Source organism: Callospermophilus lateralis, chromosome 6, assembly GCF_048772815.1.
Source record: "Callospermophilus lateralis isolate mCalLat2 chromosome 6, mCalLat2.hap1, whole genome shotgun sequence".
NCBI lineage: Eukaryota > Metazoa > Chordata > Mammalia > Rodentia > Sciuridae > Callospermophilus > Callospermophilus lateralis.
The window spans coordinates 40,790,678-40,813,707 of NC_135310.1; the positions used below are offsets into that span (position 1 = coordinate 40,790,678).

The 23,030-nt window shown below is 36.5% G+C and overlaps 1 pseudogene; it reads right to left on the reverse strand.

Moving 5' to 3' along the window:
- Window positions 1–18,999: 18,999 nt before the first annotated feature.
- On the reverse strand, window positions 19,000–20,199 carry LOC143401831 (elongation factor 1-alpha 1 pseudogene; annotated as a pseudogene).
- Window positions 20,200–23,030: the final 2,831 nt, after the last annotated feature.

Below are 23,030 nucleotides of genomic sequence, written 5' to 3' on the forward strand. Positions count from 1 at the left end.
AGAGACCTAAACAGATGGGCTTTCTCAGGAAGGAAGAAAATAACCAGAATCCTTGTTTGAGGGAGGCTCTGCCCAGTGAGGAAGATAAGACATTGCCTAAAGGAATGCAAAAGAAAGGGTCAGTAGGATGCCCAAAGTCCAGAAGAGGGAGAGCTCTGAAGGTCAGCTGTAATAGGAAGATCTCAGGGAAAGGCAACAGCCTGGGTGTAGAAAAGATCTTAAGAATAGAAAATGATAGACCTCTAAGTCCTCTATCACTAAACCTTTCTCATAGTCCCTGACTATGGAGGCCAGAAATACCTTGGCCTTAGGTCATGATGAATCAGACAGAAAATTCTGGAATCAGTACATTTCATTCCAAGGAGCTGTGCACAACTGGTTCGTGGGATGACAGCAGAAGGGAAATGGCTCTGTAGGCCAGTGTCTAAAAGGTCAGAGGCACACAGTCACAGTTACTCAGTACGAACAACCTAAGCTTGTAAGGCAGTCGGTGTTCCAGAGTGCTTTTCTTCAGCACTCTGTCTCATTTGAGCCCTGGCATGCATCCTGTAGGAAGGCCCTACTCCTCTCCCATTTCACACATGACTGATGAACTGACAGATAAGAAGAGGGTTTGTTTGTTTGGGTATAGCAGTAAGGAGCTAAAAACAAGCCAGGAATGTCAACTCTCCTTTAGTTGTCTCTTCTAGTTCTTCCTACATTCCATATGCTACATTTGGGATTTTACAGTATGTTTGCAATAATAACCAGGCTGTAACTGTCCGGTTTTTTGAACACACCATCAAATTTTGCTCAGTAGAATCTTAATTGCTTTAGGGCTGTTTAAGGATTTAAGGTTCAACCTTGGCCAGAAAAGAAGAGAGAGATTTTGAAGGTATTAGACTAGTTATATGCTCATGTCTGTATTTTGTCTCAAACCAATTGGAATTATCTAATAAAGATCTTGTGTCTTTCTGATATTAACAAGTCTGCTTTGTCTCAGGGGATGAAGAGATCCATCCTCTACTTAGCAACAGACTTTGCACTAAGAAAGTAAAACTGTCTGTAGACTAAAGCTGTACTTTACTAGTAGCCACCTCCCCCACCATCAAAAAAAAAAAATTGTTGAAAGAAGTGTATTTTTTTTTTTTTTTTTTTTTTTTTTTTACAGGCAATAGGGAGCCGCAATTCTTATTTGAGAACTTTAATCAAGTTTTCTGTCTGGGAGACATGGATTAGTAACTTGGTTTTATTTTGGTTTCTGCTGTGTATGTAAGCATGTGAAGAGACAGTAAGTCTGATTTAATGAACAGTTGAAATAAGAAAAAGAGCAATCCCTTCATATCAGTTCTCTGGTTATCAGTATGCTAATGCTCTTGACCTCTTCAAGGGCCCCCATTTAGCTTTCCAGCTTCTTCTGACAATTTTAATACAACCTACCATCTCATCCACATAGAAAGTCCCCAATATACAATTATGTTTTTTGCCTCTGCATACACCTCTATAAACCTCTAGTATGATGTTTATTACTCTGTTCAGTTATTACTTGTTTATACATCTTCTCCATCTATAGATTTTGAAAGCATATGGGTTAAGGATCCTGCCTAATGATCTCTGTGATTGGGTAACATCCTCATTCAAAATTTCTTTTGTTTGTCTTGGGGAACCCAGAGGTGCTTAAGCACTGAGCCACATTTCCAGTCCTTTTAGTTTTTATTTTGAGAACGAATCTTGCTAAGTTGCTTAAGGCCTCGATAAGTTGCTGAGGCTTGCCTTGAACTTGTCATCTTTCTGTGTCAGCCTCCCTAGCTGGGATTTCAGTCATGCGCCACCACACACAGCCCAAAATATTTTAATGTCAAACATCAGTTTACGAACCAGGTGTTTGCTGAGGAGAGATGTGACTGTGCAATAGAGTTTAGTGGAAGAGAAAAGAGCTGAAGTGTGAATTCCGATTAAAAAGGAGTAAGCATTTCTGTCTCTGGAATATTTACGCTAGCATTTCCATTTTTAACCACTTTATGTCACTGACTTAATAAATAGTTCAACCTCAAGGAGAGTCTTCTTGGTGTCTCATTCTCTGTCACTGCATAGAACTTACATTTTGGATCACTTGAAGAAGGCACCTTGTCATGGTGGAAACATTTAGTTCTTCTGTGGAATAACAGGAATGGGAGGACAATGAAGCCTCTTGGGGTGAACTTGGAATACATCATTTAAAGTGGCAGCAAGTGACGTAGTAAGTCAATGGAGTGAGCTAATTGGGGAAAATGATACATAATTTATAATCTTGAAAATGAATGTCAAATCCTTCAAAAATGATTAGAATTTTTCTTCAGAGGCAGTTTAGATACTTTTTTTTGTTATACTTAAGAAGCGTTTTAAAGAACATACACTCTATAGAGTATTAATAAGCATTGTGTTTTTAAAAAGCTTCCCTGTAAACTTTTGAAAATATTGGTTTTAAAGAATCAAAGTGGGATCTTTACTATTGTCTTTAAGATTTGATGGTGTTGGGGCTGGGGATGTGGCTCAAGCAGTAGTACGCTCGCCTGGCATGCGTGCGGCCCAGGTTCGACCCTCAGCACCACATACAAACAAAGATGTTGTGTCCGCCGAAAACTAAAAAAAATAAATATTAAAATTCTCTCTCTCTCTCTTTAATACAAAGATTTGATGGTGCATTATAAATCTTCAAGAGACTTATGTGGCATAGAGTAGTTTACATTTTCCTGACCACAGTCTCTTTTCTCTTTCTTAATATTAATGCAGGGGTCTTCTCTTTTAATGAAACACTTTGAGAAATGTTTTACAATAAGAGTTCCATAGAACTTAGTTCCCCACAAAACACCACATGTTACACCAGTAGTAACATTTTGTCCTCACACTTCTGCTTGCCAGCCTGAGACTGAATATGATTCAAAGGATATCTATTTATTTGTTTATTTTATTTTATTGGTCCTGGCGATAGAACCTTACCACTGAGATACACCCCCAGTCATTTTTATTTTAAATTTTGATTTTGAGACAGGATCTTGCTAGGTTACTGTGGGTCTCTCTAAGTTGCTAAGGCTGGCTTCAAACTTGGGATCCTTCTGCCTCTGTGTCAGCTGAAGATTTCCTATTTTCACAATAAATAAAACAAGGTGGGAATGAGGTTGGAGAGCAAGAGAAGTGATTTTCAGAATGAATTAGTGGGCTTGACGTAGGCCCAAACATTTCAAGAAATGACATGTATTTGAGCAATGATCACGAGATAGAAACGGCAGTGAATCTCACAATGTAGGCCGTGTATTTGACCAAAAAAAAAAAAAAAAAAAAGCAAAACAAACAACCAAGTTAAAAACAAATTACAGTATAATTTCATGATCAAATTTATTTATTCATGATTAAATGAATTTCCTGATCAAATTTCAAATGACAATTTGTACTTTTCTATTTTGGGGTGGCTGGGGGTCTTTTTCTTTCTTCCTTGAAAGAACGGACAGGAAATGATTCTTGCCACTCAGTCGAAGGGGGCATATTTACCTAGTTCCTCATGATGTGACCAGGAAATCCTGTGTAGAAAAAAAGTCATTGAAAAAGGAGGGGGAAAAAATGCAGCCTGCTTATGTTTTCTTAAACTCCTGCCCCTCTCAGGGAGCCATTGAAGATAAAGTCTCACTTTTTTTTTTTTAAAACAAATTTCACCACCCAGGTTCCTGCATTTGGATTTGCTTGTCTCCTGTTGTTGAAACCCTAAGGAAAGGATTTCAGATACATTTTTCTCTCAGTCCCGGATTTCCCCAGGACCCACAGGAATGGTGGAATTTCCATGCCGAGGAGAAGGCATTATTGTTTTGCAGGTTTTTAACCTCATGCCCCACAGGCCTTTTGGTCTCCTGCCACCTCAAAGGCAGAAATGAACAGGCTCTGTGATCTCTCTCCTGAATGACAGTGACACTGCCAGCCAGGAGGGGGCTGTCACTTCGGATTCCACAGCAACTTGAGCAGCTGCAGCTGCTGCCTCAGGGAAAACCAGATGCACCCATGTCTCCAATGCGCATTCAGGTTTCCTAGGAATGTACAGACTTGTCGCAGTTGCTTTGCAGGACTCTGGTATTTGAAATCTGTCACAAAGCCAATTCCAATTTGGGTAATAATATGATAACTCTTTGAGCGCTAGGCGCCACGTACTAGATTTTACTTGAGGGTTCACACATTCTTGCCGACAAGTTCTATGAACCCCGTGTTATAAATAGGGAAACTACCCAGTGTGTCTAAGGGTACATGGTGAGTCAGTTCTATAAATGGTAATCTGGCGGCACATCTATTCTCCAGTAACTTTTATCCATTTATTTTTCTCCTCATAAAATATTCTGTCCTCAGGCTCTGTGGGGGCCATTTGTTAACACCTGGCTATGAAGAATTAGCAACTTAAATAAGTTGCTCTGAATCTTTTTTTTTTTTTAATTTTTTTTTAAAAGTTGTTGATGGACCTTTATCTTATTTACTTATTTATATGTGGTGCTAGGAATGGAATGGAATGCCTCAAGTGCTCTACCGCTGAGCTACAACTCCACCCTCTGCCCTGAATCTTGTTTGGAAGAAGTACTGTTGTAGTTTAGGGTCAGAAAATGAGGACTTTTATATTATATGGATTTGTCTGTAGTGGTTATTGGTTTTCAAATGTGAGTCACTGGCAAATTTCCTTTTTTTTTTCTAGAGGAGGCAGAGGCTGCATTCTCTTGATCCTCTATTTTCTTCCAGCTGTTTCCAAGTTTGCTGGTTTTGACACTTTAGAAAGTGTGAGCATGAGAATTTAAGATTAGATCACAGAGAGCAAGGTTTTAAAGGCCATAATTCTTCCTTTTTCTTTTGACTTTGGAAATTTATTTGGTAAAAAGTTATAGAGAAGTCTGAATAAAATGACAGTAGTGCTTAAAATGTAGGTGAGCTTGGGGCTGGGCTGTATCTCAATGGCAGCCTGCTTGCTTAGCATGTGTGAGGCACTGGGTTCCATCCTCAGCACCACATAAAAATAAACAAATAAAATAAAGGCATTCTGTCTTTCTACAACTACTTTTTTTTTTTTTTTTTTTTTTTTTTTAATGTAGGTGAGCTTGAAATGTGCACAAAGACACACGGGTATCCAAATCAGATCTGGAGCCGATGGCTGAGGGTCAGGATGTCCAAGAGATGGAGATGTCAGCTTCAAGATGTGTACATGAGAAAGCTGCAATTAAGTTCTCCCTGAAATGCTAGAAGCAGTGAAATGGTGCTCAATCTATGAAAATGGGTCCAGAAAATCTCTACACACTGTTGTATCAGGTGTGACAAGAACATTTTTCTTTGATACAGTTGCTCAGGTCAAAGTGTCACCTTCAAAAAGAAAGTAGGGAAAACAGCCGTGGATCAGTCATAATTAATATTTGCCACAATGTTCAGATTTTTAAGCCAATAAAATAAACATAAGCTGTTCCCAAATGATCCACATTCAGACTATGTATGAGAAACACACTGATAGGGAAGAATCAATAGAAAAAAAGATGAGAAAAGATACACCATGCCAATATTAATTAAAAAAGAAAGAAGTGGCCTATTAATACTGGATAAATTTGGCTTCAGAGCACTGAAAATTATCAAAGTGGGAATATTATGTAAGGACAAAAGGACCAACCCAACAGGAAGATGAAACAAACCTAACTGCATATAGTCCAAAAATATACTTAAAGAAAAAATAAAACTACAAAGCAAAAATTAGTAGAGTTGGAAATGGAAGGCAACAAATTCAAAGTTTGAATATCAAGACTGAAGAAGACTTGAACAAGTACAACAGATCTATGGACATGCAAGAACACTGCACTTTACAAAAGCAGAATATACATTTTTAAAAGTACCTGTGGAAAAGTAATCAAGATATATCATATTTTGAACTAAAAAACAAATAAACAAACAAAAACTGAAATTATATAGTCCTTTTAGTCCTGATGAAGTCAAACTAGACATTAATACCAGAAAGACAACAGGAACATTTTCAAATACTTATAAATTAAATAATACACTTATACTTATAAATTAAATAATACACTTATAAATATTAATGGATTAAGAGGTAAGTAAAAAAGAAATGACAGATACAGCCAAAATGAAAATACAGTATATCAGATAAGTGGAATGTAGTATTAAATGTTTGCATGAAAATAAAGTTTTCAAATCAGTAATTTAATTTTTACTTTAAGAAACTATAAGATGAATAGCAAAATAAACCCAAAACAAACATAATAAAGGAAATAAAATAAGAAGCAGAAATCATTGAAATTGAAAATAAGATAAAAATACAGAATATTAATGAAAAAGGCTGGTTTTTAAAAAAGTATATGAAAATGATAAACAACTAACAAGACTAATTAAAATAAGATTGATAAAAATAAAAAGTGAAAACTAGAAATCACCAATATCAGGAATGAAACAGAAGATTTCACTACTTATATTGTAGCTGATAAGAGAAGAAGAAAGGAACCTTACAATCATGAATTTTATAGTTGGAGTAAAGTTGACCAGCTCTTTGAAAAGCTCAAATTACCACAACTACAACAAGAAAAAAGTTAAGTAGACTTGCAATCAGTTGAGAAATTGAATTCACAGTTATAAAGCTCTTAAAAAAAGGAACAAAAGAAAAAAAAAATCTCCAAACCCAGATGGCTTCACCAGTGAATCGTGTAACACATTTAGAGAAGTATTAGCATCAATTTCTTACAACATTTTTCAGAAGACAAGAATTCAGTTTCCAATTCATTTTACATAATCAGTATTATTCCGATATCAAAACCCATCAAAAATAGTTTTTAAAAAAAGAAAGAAAGAAAAAAAACTAGAAAACTACAGACCAACATCTTTCATCAACTTAGATGCAGAAATCTTCAGTAAAATGTCAGCAAACTGAATCTAACAATCCATAAACCAATTGTATACCATAATCAGGTGGCATTTGTTGAGGTACACAAGGTTATTTCAACATTTCACTCACATTCAACATAATCCATGATATTAACAGGCTAGTGGAGAAGAATTCATATGATCATATCAATGCTTAGATTACATAAAAAAATAATTTGTTCACATCTAACATCTACTGAGGATTAAAAAAATAAACAACTTAGTCATTAGGAGTAGAAGGAAATCACCTCAACTTGTTAAAGAATGAATAAATAAATAAACCCACAACTAATTTTATGCTTAATCTGAAAGACTGAATAAGATAGAGAACAAGGCAAAGATTCTGTTATCTTTCCCCTCACTCAACAAAGTACTACAATTCTAGACACAGCAATAAGACAAGAAAAAGAAATAAAATACATATAGATTAAAAATGAGAAAATAAACAATCTATTTGTAAAAAAATGATTGTCTACATTAAAAAATATCTATAAATCTTTAAAAAAACACAAAATACCTCTACAATAATGAGTTTAGCAAGGTTGTAGGATACAAGAACAACACACAAAAATCAATGGTATTTCTTTATACGAACAAGAAAGACTCAGTAGCAGAAATTAAAAACACAATATTTGTAAACATTAAAAAGAAAATTAAAAACTTAAGTATGTACTGAATGAAATGTGTAAAGCATCTGTTTTAAAACATGCTGATGAAAGAAATCAAGGAAAACCTAAACAAATAGACCTATCTTGTTAATGAATTGAAAGGGTTAACACAGTAAAAATGCCAATATACTCAAATTGAGGTACAGATTTATTATAAAAATCTCTGTGACATAATTTTTAGACATAGACAAGTTTATTCTAAAATTTATATGGAAAGGCACAAGACCTAGAACAGCTGAAATAATCCTTTTAAAGAAAAATGTGGGGGGAATAACCCAACTTAATGAAAAGTTTTACCATTTATATTATTCAAGAAGTGAGGTTGGCTAGGAGATGAACATGGATTAATAGAGTAAAAACCAGAAATTGACTCACACAAATACACTCAACTATTTTTGACAAAGGCACAAAAACAATTCAGTTGCAGAAGGATAGCTTTTTCAACAATGGTAGAAACAGTATTCTGAAAAATTGAATATTCATAGGCTAACGAATGAATCTCTACCTAAATCTTATATTGCTTAACAACTCAAAATGAAAACAAACATCAAAGCTAAAACTGTAAAACTAAATTTGGACATATATGCAAATGATATATAAAACACACTCAGAAATGAATATAATAATAGGGAAAATCTTAATTAAGTAAATTAGTCAATGTCAGTATCTCTGTTATGATACTGTTCTATCATTTTGCAAGATGCCGATTTTAAGAGAATTGAGCAAACAGTACACAGGATCTCTCAGTATTATTTCTTGCAATAGTATTATTTCTTGCAACTATATGCAAATTTACAATTTTCTCAATAAAGTTTTCAATTAAAAAATTGATCTTGAGCTGGTGAAACCTGTAGTACCAAACAAACCAAAGAAAAGTGAGGAACTACTCTGTAGAAATGCTTCTACAATGCAGACCCCCTTGAAACCCTTAGTTTATGAAAACATCACTGTTAGCACTTATGAAATGCTGTAACAAAATACCTTATCCTGGGTGCTTATAAACAAAAGATGTTTATTTCTTACAGTTTGGGAGCAAGGGAAGTCCAAGATCAACATTCTGGCAGATTTGATGTGTGCTCCTGTTGACTGGTTCACAGATGGTGACTTTTCTAGCTCTTTCTCCTCATGCTGGAAGAGAGGAACTAGCTCTCTGGGGCCTCTTTCATGAGGGCACTAATCCAATTCATTAGAAATCTGCAAATACTACTACAAAGGAGCTCAGGATCAAGAATTTCAAGCCACATTGAGAAAATGAAGTACTACAAAATAATGTCAGTAGATGCAATAAATAAGAGATTTATATCCAACAATTTGATATAGAACACATTGAAAAACTTTTAACTTAGGATGTTCAAAATTTTCAAGGAAATACTAAGAGGACAAGAAAATGTTAATCCAGAACATTGGAAAATAACAGAAGGATTGAATAGACAAACTATTAAAAAGTATAGACATAAAAGTATATTGAATAAAATGAATTCTGTGAGTGGATTAAAATAGAAGATTAGGCATAATTCAGGAAAGAATTGACCAGAAAGGTATGAGAAAATTGACCTGGATGTAGTATGGAAAGATGAGGAGATAGAAAATATAAATTATCAGTAAAGGCTGAAATTAAAGAACAGGAAGAAAAACCATACTCAAGAGACTGATGGAATCCTCTGGATTCAGTTATGGAAGGTGTGAGGGATTTGTGGAGGTGGGGTTTAGTAATGAGTCTGAGGTTTCTATCTTAGGGGACAGGGGAGTTTGAGATATCTGCTGAATACTTAAGTGTGTCCTGTTCAATTGGGTTTATGATCCCAGGCCTCAGGCAAAAGCAACACTTTGAAGGGGAATTGCTTTTCAGAAAAGCAAACCGAAGCCTGAAAATGGTATAAAATTTCATCCTGTGGAAGAGCAAAATTCACACCTACAGGTCAGAAAGATTGATTGACAGACAACTAATGCAAATAGACTGATACTAAGAGTGAAAGCTTTTGTTTTGTACAAATTCTTAGTAGGCCATGTGATAAAGAGTAGCCTAATGGTTCAGTTACATAAAACTCTGTATGTACTGCAACAAGTGAACATTTTACCCTGACACATAGCTTACTAAAGAGAAATTTTGTTCAAGGATAAATGAAATAAGTTAGCTTCTCTAGGGAAGTCACTGTTATAGATAGAACAAAGGGCTCAGCATTAGAGTTAATTATTGATTTTAGGAAGGTGAGAACCACTCAACATAATTTCCATTTAAATATAGTTCAAAGGTGGTGTATTTGCACAGATAGTATCTGTTGAGCTTTAATCAATAGTGAATTAAGGGGATGCCCCAATTCATTTATTTATTAATATATTGTGTCCAAGTCAATAAATTTACAACTATTCTTAATTCACTTTTATTTACTACGTTTTCTGTTTCCTAGAACAACATTATAATAATGCTATCGTAATCTCTGATTCAAATCAAAGAGATGGAGACTGTGATGCTTAGATTATACAAGTCAGTACAACTACAACAGATTCAATCAATTTGTTTACCGATTTGCTAAAATTTATCGAGTATTTAAACCATACTGCAAAGAACAATTAGGAAAATTTTCTATTTCAGAAGATACTTGAGCAGTGAAGGGAGATGATTCAGAATCCGCACTTTCATGGTCAAAGACACCTGCTTTGTGGACCACTAATTGCTTGGTTTTGAGGTAGTTAAAGTGTCTCCCTGCTTTCGTGAATGAAAGGTGACAATAAAATGACCCACCTCAAAAGAATGAAGACTGCCTAACTCTAGCCTGTGTAAGGACAGCATTCTGTGCTCTGCTGAGCTGCTCATGATGGATAGAACAGTGCATTCAGGCTGTCTACATCTGAGTTCCTCCATTTTGTGAGGCAGTAGCTTGCCATAAGCTACTTCATTTTCAGTTTAAGGGCTGAGGTGGTGTGTTGCCACATCCTGTTTGAACAAATAATCAACCATCCACAATCATAAGACATAAACTGATAAATAAGTTAATCCTGCTAATAAGAATGACCACTGTGAACTTGTTGAATTAAGCGTATCAAACTCATATTGGAAAATCAGGCCCATGAGCTTATCAAGCACTCCAGATCACCAAATGCTGCAAACCCTCGTTAGAGGCCCATAAAAGGAGGGACACCCTGAGACTGGACAGAGCGGCACCCTGACCCCTTTACCTGGTCACTTGTCAGGAGCCTTTCCTAGGAAAATCACCACAGTTGCATACACTGAGAAGCTACCACCTTCCAGACCTTGGTCTAGAACCGGTACTTGTATATTGATAGCTCTGTGCCCTGAACAATTCCTTGGCGAGCTCATAATCTTATCTGACCCCCTGTAGTGACTCTCTGTGTCTATATCTGCTCTCTGCCTTGGCACTCAGTTCACCCTCCTGAAACCCTGTGGCTGCCTCAACCCTTTCTTAGCCTTTCTGTCTTCTATATCTCTCTCTCCTGGCTGATGACTTACAGGTGACCCACAAGAATTCAGTGAATTGCCACTGATGAAAGTGGTATAACCTGTGAATTTATTGTTTTTCAATAAATGTTGACATTGTGGAGAGACACAACAGTGTTTGGTATAGGTTAATGACAGCATGTTCACGACAATGTAACATTCAATGCCTAGTAGACAGTGTTAAAAAAAAAAAGTTAGGTTTCACTACAATTTGACATTTTCTTGCTGCTGTCACTTTATAATCAACCATCAATTCTATTAATGGGAAAGCTTTAATATGGAGTATTTTGACTGATAGTTTTCTGTACGCAGTTGGTGTCAAAGCACAGCCTTCAACGAGAGGTCGTGTAAAATTAGAAAGGAAGAAAGTCACTTATATTTAGCAGCTGTGTCACAGGCACTGAGAAAGGATCTTACACATATGCTCTCTCATTCAACCTGCCTCGGAGCCTTGTGGAACAGTGGCTATTCTCATTTCAGAGTTGAGATAAGTAAAATCTGTGTCAGAGAAACCATCAGTGGCAGAGCCATTTAAAAACCCCCTAATTCCCCATTTTTTTTTTACTTTATTGTAGAAAAATGTGATTAAGCCCTATTATTGATTGAATGGAGTCTGTTTTTTTTTTCTTCTTTTGATACTTCAGGTGGTTTGAAGCTATCTGTGCACTAATCTCCTTTTACTCTTTCTGTTGTATATGTAACAATGTTAAAAATAAGTCACAAAATAATTATGTTTTGCGTAGTTCCTGGTTGATCTCTGATAAATTACGACCACTTAGGCTATGCAGTCTGAACTGATGAAATTACAGTTAGATGACAGATGCTATTAGAAACAAACAGCAGGAGTCGGAGCCTGACCATAAGTGGATAAAAGACTGAGAATCAGAACTTGGCCACTTGGCAGCCTTAGAAATTTTTTGTGTCCCTAAATTTTAGCAATAAGGAGAAATCAGGCTAGAAGAAGGATGTAACAAAAGGAAAAACAACTTCATCCTTTACAAATTACCAAAAATTGTTAGCCGGGCCTGGTAGCACATGTCTGTAATCCTAGCGACTCAGGAGCCTGAGGCAGGGGGTTCACAAGTTCAAAGCCAGCCTCAGCAAAAGCGAGGTGCTAGCAACTCAGTGAGACCCTGTCTCTAAGTAAAATCCAAAATAGGTCTGGGGATGTAGTTCAGTAGTCCAGTGCCTGAGTTCAATCCCTGGTACCCTTCCCCCGATTTTTTTTTTTTTAACACCAAAAAGTACACATTGTTAGGTGGGCATGGAGGAGCATGCCTGTAATCCCAGTGACTTGGGAGATTGAGGCAGGAGGATTGCAAGTTTGTGGCCAGCTTCAGCAACTTTGCAAGGCTCTAAGCACCTTAGGAAAACCCTGTCTTAAAACAAACAAACAAAAAAAGACAGGTGGTGTAGCTTAGTGGAAAAGTACCTCTGGGTTCATTCACTCTCCAGTGCCAAAAAGTAGATATTTCATGTTGTCATACATTAGGAAACTTTGTACAATTTTGTGTATATTTTAACACATAAATGGATATTTTAAAATAAACGTGTATTGAAAGAAAGCGTTTATGTTAATATCATTAAAGTTTGTATTTCATTTGGAAAAAAAATAAATTACCCCATATTTAAATCCTTGGATAATGGTTCGGAATTTATATTTTTGCTGTCTTTCTGGATTTATTATGTACCTTAGATGTTTTGGTTTAGAGTTTGCTTATAGTGAAATGTGATAAAACTTTAGCATGAAAACCAGAGTTTGAATTCCAATCTTAGAGCTCCCTCTTCTGTTTACCAATAGGTATGAGAAATTCTTATTCCTATCCTCAAATTTGAAGATTGGGTCAGAATTTCTATATCCGTTATTAATTTTTTGAAATCTATCTAATTTTAATAGCTAGTAATTAGCAGTTTATCTGAAGTACAATGTGGCTGACCAGGAACCACTGGGTGTAGCAGAAGCTTCTAAAATGCTTATATGTAGGAGTCAAAATCGTATGTCATTTGAAGTGCTAGGAACCCCTTGGCCATCTTCTCGAAGATCTCAATGGTTGCTGGTTTGACAGATGAAAAATCTGAAGCACCATTATTTTCTCAAAGTTACATAGCTGGTAGAGCCAGGCATCCAGTCTTCCTAATCCCAAAGTCTGTCCTTCCCTACATGAAAAATGATAGAGACAAGCAGAAGAGTGACAAAAGAGACAGAGAAGAGTTTGTGACTCATTTATTCAATTACTCATCTAACAAGCAAGGTTAGATTTGTGAATTGTATACATTTCAAAACTAATTTAAATACGATCTAATTTCTAATATCCTAATTGGGAGACAGTTATAATACTGTTAGATAATCTCTTCATGACATAGTTATGTTTACTAAAACTGGTGCTCTTATCCTTTTTCAAAAGTCATAGGAGAAGAAGATAGATATTAGTTTTTACACAATGCCAGCTACATGCTAAGTGTTTTATGTATTTTATTTTTATTAATTGCCACAACAGCCGGTTAGGCATCACTGTTTTCTTCCTTTTAAAAAAAATTAGCAGTCTTTATTTAATCTATTTGTTTATTTATTTACTTTCTTTTAATTAAATTATTTATTTATTCTAATTTATTATATCTGATGGCAGAATGCAATCCATTTCATATTACACATATAGAGCACAATTTTTCAAGTCACTGATTGTACACAAAGTATTTTCACACCATTTGTGTCTTCACACATGTACTTAGGGTAATGATGTCTATCTCATTCTGCCATCATTCTTACCCCATGTCCCCTCCTTTAAATTTCCTCCCATTTGCCATATTTAAAATTCCTGCATTTCTCCCATGTTCCCTGCCCATTGTCATTATGAGCCAGCATCCTCATATCAAAGAAAATATTCGGCCTTTGGGTTTTTGGGATTGGCTTACTCCACTTATATTCTCCACCTCCATCCATTTGCCTGAAAATGCCATGATTTTATTCTCTTTTAATGCTAAGTAATGTTGCATCATGTATATATACCAAAATTTCCCTGTCCATTCATCTACTGAAGGGCATTTGGGTTGGTTCCACAATTTAGATATTGTGAATTGTGCTGCTATACACATTAGTATGGCTGTGTCCCTGTAGTATGCTGTTTTTAAGTCCTTTGGGTATAAACTGAGAAGTGGGATAGCTGGGTCAAATGGTGGTTCCATTCTAAGTTTTCCAAGGAATCTCCATACTGCTTTCCATATTGGCTGCACCAATCTGCAGTCCCAACAGCAGCATATGAGTGTGCCTTTTCCCCCACATCCTCACCAACACTTATAGTTGTTTGTCTTCATAGTAGCTGCCATTCTGACTGGAGTGAGATGAAATCTTAGAGTAGTTTTGATTTGCATTTCTCTAATTGCTAGAGATGTTGAACATTTTTTCATATGTTGTTGATTGATTGTATACCCTCTTCTGAGACATGTCTGTTCAGTTCCTTGACCCATTTATTGATTGGATTATTTGTGTTTTTTGATGTTAATGTTTTTTGAGTGCTTTATATATCCTGGAGATTAGTGCTGTTTCTGATATGCTTGTGGTAAAGATTTGCTCCCATTCTGTAGGCTCTTTATTCACCTCACTGATTGTTTCTTTCTTTCTTTTTTTTTTTTTTTTGAGAAGAAGCTTTTTTAGTTTGAATTCATCCCATTTATTGATTCTTGGTTTTAATTCTTGCACTGTAGGAGTCTTAATAAAGAAGTTGGGGCCTAATCTGACATGATGGAGATTTTGGGCCTACATTTTTCTTCCATTAGGCACAAGATCTCTGGTTTAAATCCTAGGTCCTTGATTCACTTTGAGTTTTGTGCATACTGAGAGATAGAGGTTTAATTTCATTTTGTTACATGTGGATTTCCAGTTTTCCCAGCATCATTTGTGGAAGAGGCCATCTTTTCTCCAATGTATGTTTTTGGTGACTTTGTCTAATATAAGATAACTATAGTTATATGGGTTAGTCTCTGTGTCCTCTATTCTGTCTACCAGTCTGTTTTGGTGCCAATACCATGCTGTTTTTGTTACTATTGCTCTGTGAATGTAGATGCTCCATTGTTTGGGGTATATATATTTATAACTGTTATGTGTCTTGTTGATGTATGGTTCCCTTTAGCAGTATGAAATGTCTATCTTTATCCTTTTTGATTAATGTTGGCTTGAAGTCTACTTTACTTGATATGAGGATGGAAACTCCATCTTGTTTATGTAGACCATGTGAATGGTATATTTTATCCCAAACTTTCACCTTCATTTTGTGGGTGCCTTTTCCTATAAGATGCCTGAGTGGAGAGCCACCCTGAACTGGGGTTCCTTACTTATCAAAGCATGGATTCACAATCTAACATCAGGGTACAGGCTTGAGGCTGACACAGACATCAAGGGACAACAATAAGGACCTGGTAGGACATAACTAAAGTCCCTTTTGGCCTGGCTGCACCAAAAGTTTCTCTATTAGGGGTGCTAACATTTATCCTGCTGCTGAGGTAACAGGGAGTCTTGCATGGGGTTGCCTATCTCTTGTTTCTACTAACAGTCAACTTCTTATGATTACCCTCTCACTAGTCATATAATCATATACCTCCCTATTCTCACATCCTACCTCCTAAACATCTCAGCCAACCCCCCAGGTCCTTGTTATACCATTAGAAACTATAAATCATTAGGCAAACTTATTGACTAGATGGTATCTTCTTACCTATTGAAGATGGTAAGAAGATAACTGAACTCATCGTTTCTGATTATAGTGACAAAACTGTAAATGTAAAAATAGAAGCTAACTGATATATGGCTGCACGTTGGGTACATTGAGTGCTGTAATATCAATCTCTCCCTTAAAAGTGAGGTATTGGTAACCTATAGGGACACTATAAGACAATAGAGCAGAAACTGTAATACCTCAGATCTACACTGAAAGAGAGGAAGACACATAGCTATCATGAATAAACAAGGGAGGAAAGCGTCCCAAACAAACCAAGATACTACAACAATAGAATCCATAGATAGTGCAGTAGGTGAAATGTCAGAGAAGGAGTTCAGAATATACATAACTAAAATGTTTTGGGAATTAAAGAATGACCTAAATGAGCAGATACAGGCAAAAATCAATCACTCCAACAAAGAGATAAGAGAACAAATACTAGTGACCATCAATAAAACCAACAAAAAGGTAAGAGACCAAATATAGGTTGCAAGAGATTACTTCATGAAAGAGATAGAAATACTGAAACAAACAAACAAACAAACAAACAGAAATCCTTGAAACAAAAGAAACAATAAGACAATTAAAAAACTCAATAGATAGCATCACCAACAGACTAGATCACTTGGAAACAGGACCTCAGACAATGAAGACAAAATATACAATTTTGAAAATAAAGTTGACCTCACAGTGAAGATGGTAAGAAACCATGAACAAAATATCCAAGAATTATGGGATACCGTCAAAAGACCAAATTTAAGATTCATTGGGATAGAAGAAGGTTCAGAAAATTAAACCAAAGGAACGCTCAATCTCTTCAATGAAATCATATCAGAAAATTTCCCAAGCATGAAGAATGAATTGGAAAATCAAGTTCAAGAGGCCTAGGACACCAAATGTACAGAATTACAACAGATCTACACTAAGATACATTATAATGAAAATGCTTACCTTACAGAATAAGTATAGAATTTTAAAGGCTGCAAGAGAGAAAAATCAGATTACCTATAAAGGAAGACCAATTCAGATCTCAGCAGATTTTTCAACCCAGACTCTCAAAGCCGGGAGATCCTGGAACAACATATACCAAGCCCTGAAAGATAGTGGATGCCAACCAAGAGTCTTATATCCAGCAAAATTAAGCTTCAATTTTGAAAATGAAATAAAAACCTTCCATGATAAACAAAAGCTAAAAGAATTTACAGCAAGAAAGCCTGCACTACAGAACATTCTTGGCAAAATATTTCACAAAGAGGAAATGAAAAATGATAAAAATATGCAAAGGGTAGAACTACAATAAAGGAAAAGCCAATTAAAGGAAAAACTAAGTCAAACTAAATACCAAAAATAAACAAAAATGACCGGTAATACAATTTTTCATGTCTCAATAATAACCTTAAATGTTATTAAATGCCTAAACTTACCAATCAAAAGACAAAGGCTGATAGATTGTATTAAAATAAAAGACCCAAGAATATTTTATTTATTTTTGACAATTTCAAACTTGTTCTATTTTGGGGCTGGGGATGTGGCTCAAGCAGTAACACGCTCACCTGGCATATGTGAGGCACTGGGTTCTATCCTCAGCACCACATAAAAATAAAATAAAGATGTTGTGTCCACTGAAAACTAAAAAATAAATGTTAAAAAGTTCTCTCTCTCTCTCTCTCTCTCTCTCTCTCTTAAAAAAACTTGTTCTTTTTAGATATACATGACAATAGAGTGTATTTTGACATATTATACATACATGGAATATAATTTATTCTAGTTAGGATCCCATTCTTTTGGTTGTATACCATGTGGAGTTTCACTGTATATATATGTATATATGAACATAGAAGGGTTGTGTCCAATTCATTTTACTGTCTTTCCTATTCTGATTCCCTCTCCCTTTCCATTATCCCCCTTTGTCTAATCCAATGAACTTTCCCCTCCCCCACTTATCTTGGGTTAGCATCCACATATCAGAGAGAACATTTGGTCTTTGGCTTTTTGGGACTGGCTTATTTCACTTAGCATAACAGTCTCCAGTTCTACTCATTTACTGGCAAATACCATAATTTTATTCTTCTTCATGGCTGAGTAATATTTCATTGTGTATTTATGTCACATTATCTTTATCCATTCATCTGTTGAAGGGAACCTTGGTTGGTTCCATAGCTTTGCTATTGTGAATTGAGCTACTATAAACATTGATATGGCTGCATCACTAAATTATGCTGATTTTAAGACCTCTGAGTATATAGCAGTCTTAATTGTAAGTGAATTTTCAGATTAACAGCAAAATTTGGGATAGAGGATCCCTATGTACCACTGCCCTGCCCCCATCCACCACTTCCTTCTTATCCACAAACCTGTTTCAACTGATGGAGCTACATGGACACAGCATTATATCCAGTCCATGGTTACATTAGGGTTCACTTCTGGTGCTGTGTGGATTTAGACAAATACATGATGACATGTAACCATCATTATTATGTGGTACAGAGTAGTTTCCCAGAACTAAAAAAAAATGTACTCCATGTATCCATCTTACCTTCATCCTTCATCCCTGGCAGCTACCAATCTTTTTATTGTCTTCATAGTTTTACATTTTCCAGAAATTTCTATATTTGAACTCCTACATTATGTAGCCTCTTCAGAATGTTTTTTTCCCACTTAATAGTTAGCATTTAAATTGGCCCCATGTGTTTTCATGGCTTGATAACTCATTTCTTTAAATGTTGAATGATATTCCATTGCCTGGATATAAGAGTTTATCAGTTCCAGAGAACACCTTAGTTGCTTCCAAGTTTAGGCTATTTTAAATAAAGCTGTCACAAACACCCATGTGCAGATTTTTGTGTGGACATAAGTTTCCACCACTTTTGAGTAAATAACAAGTGGCACAATGCTGGATAGTATGGTAAGAGTAGGTTTAGCTTTTTTTTTTTTTTCCTCTAAACTTTAGTTTTAATGGCTCTCAAAATTCTGTGACAGATTTTCAGTCAAGTTGTTTCCATTAAAAAGTATGGATTTAAAAAAACTAATAACTGAAAACTGCCACATACACACATACACCAAAAATGCCCCAGTGGTCCATAAAACACTCTCCTTTCCTCTGAAGTTTTCATGATGCATTGTTATCATAACCAGTCTTTTACTATTAAACCTGAATGGCCAATTGGGACAACAAGTTTTGAGACTGTTCTTTCATAATGGATTAAGTCTGGGGTGGCAGGCATTAGGGGTAATATTTCTTTAGCTTTCTGAGCTTTCTGGACTGTCATAACCTGCCTGGAATCAAATCAACAATGTCAGTTTCAGATGAATTCAAGAATTTAGAACCATCTTCCAGCTTCTTACCAGAATGATGATCAATCTTTTCTTTCAGCTCTGCAGCTTGCAAGCATTGTGAGCTGTGTGACAATCCAGGACAGGGGCACTGATGGCTTGGCAGGTTCAGGATAATCACTGAGCAATGAAACTAGCTGCTTCCATCGGTGGGTCATTTTTGATGTGACCAGCAACATTGCCATGATCAGCATATTTGATAGACACGTTCTTGACATTAAAGCCCACATTGACCCCAGGAAGAGCTTCACTCAAAGCCTCATGGTGCATTTCAACTGACTTGACTTCAGTTGTGACATGGACTGGAGCAAAGCTTCCACTGGGCCCACAGGCACATTACTAATATCATTAATTTTGTAGACATCCTGGAAGGACAAATGCAAAGGCTTGTCAGTTGAATGGACTGGTGGTAGGATGAATCCAAAGCTTCAAGGACCATGATTCCCCTGGCACTTCCCTCTTTACGGGTGACTTTCCATCCCTTGAACCAAGGCATATTAGCCTTGGCTCCAGCATACTGTCACCCTTCCAACCAGAAATTGGCACAAACTCCACTGTGTCAGAATTGTAGCCAGTTTTCTTAACGTGGATGCTGACTTCCTTAACCATTTCTTTGTATTTCTTCTGACTCTAGGGTCACTCAGTGGAATTCATTTTATTAACACCAACAATAAGTTTTTTTCACACTCAGTGTGTAAATCAGAAAGGCATGTTCAGGGATTTGCCCATTCTTGGGGATACCAGCTTCAAATTTACCAACACCAGCAGTGACCATCAGGGCAGCACAATTGGCCTGAGATGTGTCTGTAATCAGGTTTCTGGTGAAATCTCCATGGCTGTGGGCAAGAGTTCTAGTTGCATGACACTTACTGGTCTCAAATTCCCACAGGGATATGTCAACGGTGATACCATGCTCATGTTCAGCTTTCAGTTTATGCAAGACTTGGGCATACTGAGGTGCCTCTTACCACCTTAGCAGACTCCTGTTCACTTTTGTCAATGTTTTGTTGTTGTTGTTGTTGTTGTTGTTGATCCCACCATATTTGTAGATCAGATGGCCAGTAGTGGTGGACTTGCCTGATTCGACATGTCCAATGACAACAATGTCAATACAATTTTTTTCCTTTTCCATTTTGGCTTTGATTTAGTGATGGTTTCCAAAACACTTGTGTTCCTGCTGCAACCCTGTTGCCAAAAAGCATTTGTTTGATTTTTAAAGAAACTTCCAAACGGCCTTCTGAAGTAGTCAAACCCTTTTAGCAACCCCTTCAGCAACAAATGCAAATTCCTGTTGCTCCCCATCTGTGTCAGCATTTAGTGTTGTTGTGGAGGCATTGATTTTTCATTATCTAGACAGGAAAATCATATGTATTTGGCCTGCCCCAGTGGTCTTGGTCACTCCTATTGTCTGGATGTAGTTATTAATAATGCCCCCTGTTTCACTGTTCAAAGTATCTCAATTTGACTAATCTAGTCTGTGTTTTTCTAATCATCTGTGTACCACACTGGTGGGAACCATGGCCAGAGAAGTTAAACAACTTATCCAAGGTAACCAGTTTCTAAATTGTCCAATACTGCAACTGGAAGAAAATTGTGCCTGACCCTAAAGCTGCCAAGATGGTGTCCATCTGTAACATCTCCAGAATTTCTTCAGGACATTCTTTACCTTCCTTTACTCTTTGAGAGATATGATTTATTGCTTATCTTGCAGACTTTACAGGCTAAGTCATAACTGCAGTTAAACGTTCTCCATAAAATATAATTCCATTTTCAAAATGAAACATAGGTCTCCCTGATGCAACTACTCATGAATGCTAACAGCTCTTTAAATGGCTGCATTTGGTTACTTTGTAGATTGATCACCACAGAGTGCTTTGCTAGGTCATATCAAAGGCTCATATTGAAAGGCTGTATTGTCTTTGCTTAATATTCTGTCCTTTCTGTAAGGCTCCATCAGATCAAAGTCTTGACCTTGTTGAATAATAATTTCACTGATGAGTTCCTGGTAAAATGGTGTCATTGTCAGAGAACAAAGTATCCTTTGTATTAAAACTTTAATGATGGGGTCATGTATAGATCATTGAAATTCATCCTCAGGAAAGCTGTGCACAGGTGTATGAACACAGGGTGATTAGTGGGTGGGATAAAGTTGAGGTGGGGGCTGCACAGTTACCCTTGGGAGAAGAATTTAAGAAAAGGCAGCCTAGGAGATATGTGGGAAGTGTGTGCCTGAAGAAAGAGTTCTCCCTCCTTTTTAAAAAGGAAGGTGGTAAGCTATAAACATTTTGGTAGCAAGAAACTATGCTAGATAAAACTCATTAACTTTAATGTGACTTAACACATTTCCTCTAGGCAGAAATGTCTGCATTAGTTGACAGCCTAGGCAAGGGTAGATATTCCGTGAGGGGTCTGCCTAGAAATTCTCAAGTCAGAGGTGAGGGGCTATCTGCTCTGACATGTAGCAGGGCATCTCTCAGGACAGTGTTATAAATTTATGGGCTTAAAGAAATATTTGTGAGTTTTGTTTTGTAAAAGTCATTCTCTTCCTGGGCTTTGTTCTTGTATCAGGAACCCAATATCAGAAATATTGTGTGCGTGTGTGTGTGTGTGTGTGTGTGTGTGTATACACACACATATATATTCTTCTTCCCTAGCTTAAAATAACATAAACTTTCTCACTTTTGTGTTTTTTTAATGTGGTGAGAAAAGGATTATGTGTGTATGGATGTGTGTGTGTGTGTGTGAAATGAGGGAAAAGGAGAGAGAAATATTGCAAAATTCAGTGAAAAAACTATCATGAAATCTCACAGAAGCACTTCCACAAAGTCAGCTAGCTGTGAACCTGTCCAATTTTTGCAAAATCTATGGGAAGGATTCTTCGCCATTTTTCTCAGCATCTTCTTTTTTCATCTTGGCTTATTAGAGATTACCAGAATGTATTTCAAAGTACATTACCAAAACCCTTCTTTTCTTTTTCTATTCACATGCTCTTGTGTGTTGCCTCTTAATAGCCCATAATCAGGTGAATTGTTTATGCTGCAGTTAAGTGAAGGTGGCTTCAGGCTGGAGGGCCCCGCTGGGTTGCCATGGCAATGCCATGATCACTGATTCAGCATTAGAATTTTTGGCCACACTATTCAAATGAGCATAGAGGGAAGGCAAGTTGAGATTTTAGATAACAGGAGATCCAAAGTAACCTGTTATACTTGTCCCTTGCATATGCAATAGATGTATTCCATGGAGTTTAGTGTGTGTGTGTGTGTGTGTGTGTGTGTGTGTGTAAACTTTACACAGTAAAATCCAGTTACAGGTATATTAAAATAGTCTGATAGGTATATTCATTTGGTTTGAAAATAAAAAAAAAATATTAAATTTTTTTCTTTTTTTTTTTACTCCTATTGTTTTTAGTGATAACAGGACCTATTGCCTGGTTATATTAGTTTTAGGAAAATTAAACTTCCTAATGTATGAAAAACACTCAGCTGGTATTTGATGTCGTAGTAGGCAGATTTCTGAAGATGTCTGCCCAAGTTTCCTAATCTCTCATTATTAAACCAAACACTAATCTGACACTATCCTGAAAGGAGCTTTCTAGAAGTGGTTAAGGTTACATATCAGCTGACCCTAAAACAGAGATTACCTTTTATTATCTAGATTGGTCCACTTTCATCACAGGAGTCTGTGAAAGCCACAAAAGTATCACTCAGAGAGAGACGGCTAAAGGAGAAGTCAGAGACATCTGAACCATGAATAAAATGTGATCCAGTGCTGCTGTGAGCCAAAGAATGTGGGCAGCCTCCAGAAGCTAAGAACAACCCCTGGCCAACAGCTAGCCATGAAACAGGTACCCCCGTCCAACAATTGCAGGGAGCTGAATTCTGCCAACAACCTCAGCGAATATCCACAGATTCATCTCCAGAGCTTCAGAAGCAAATGAACTCTTGACAACACTTTGATTTGAAC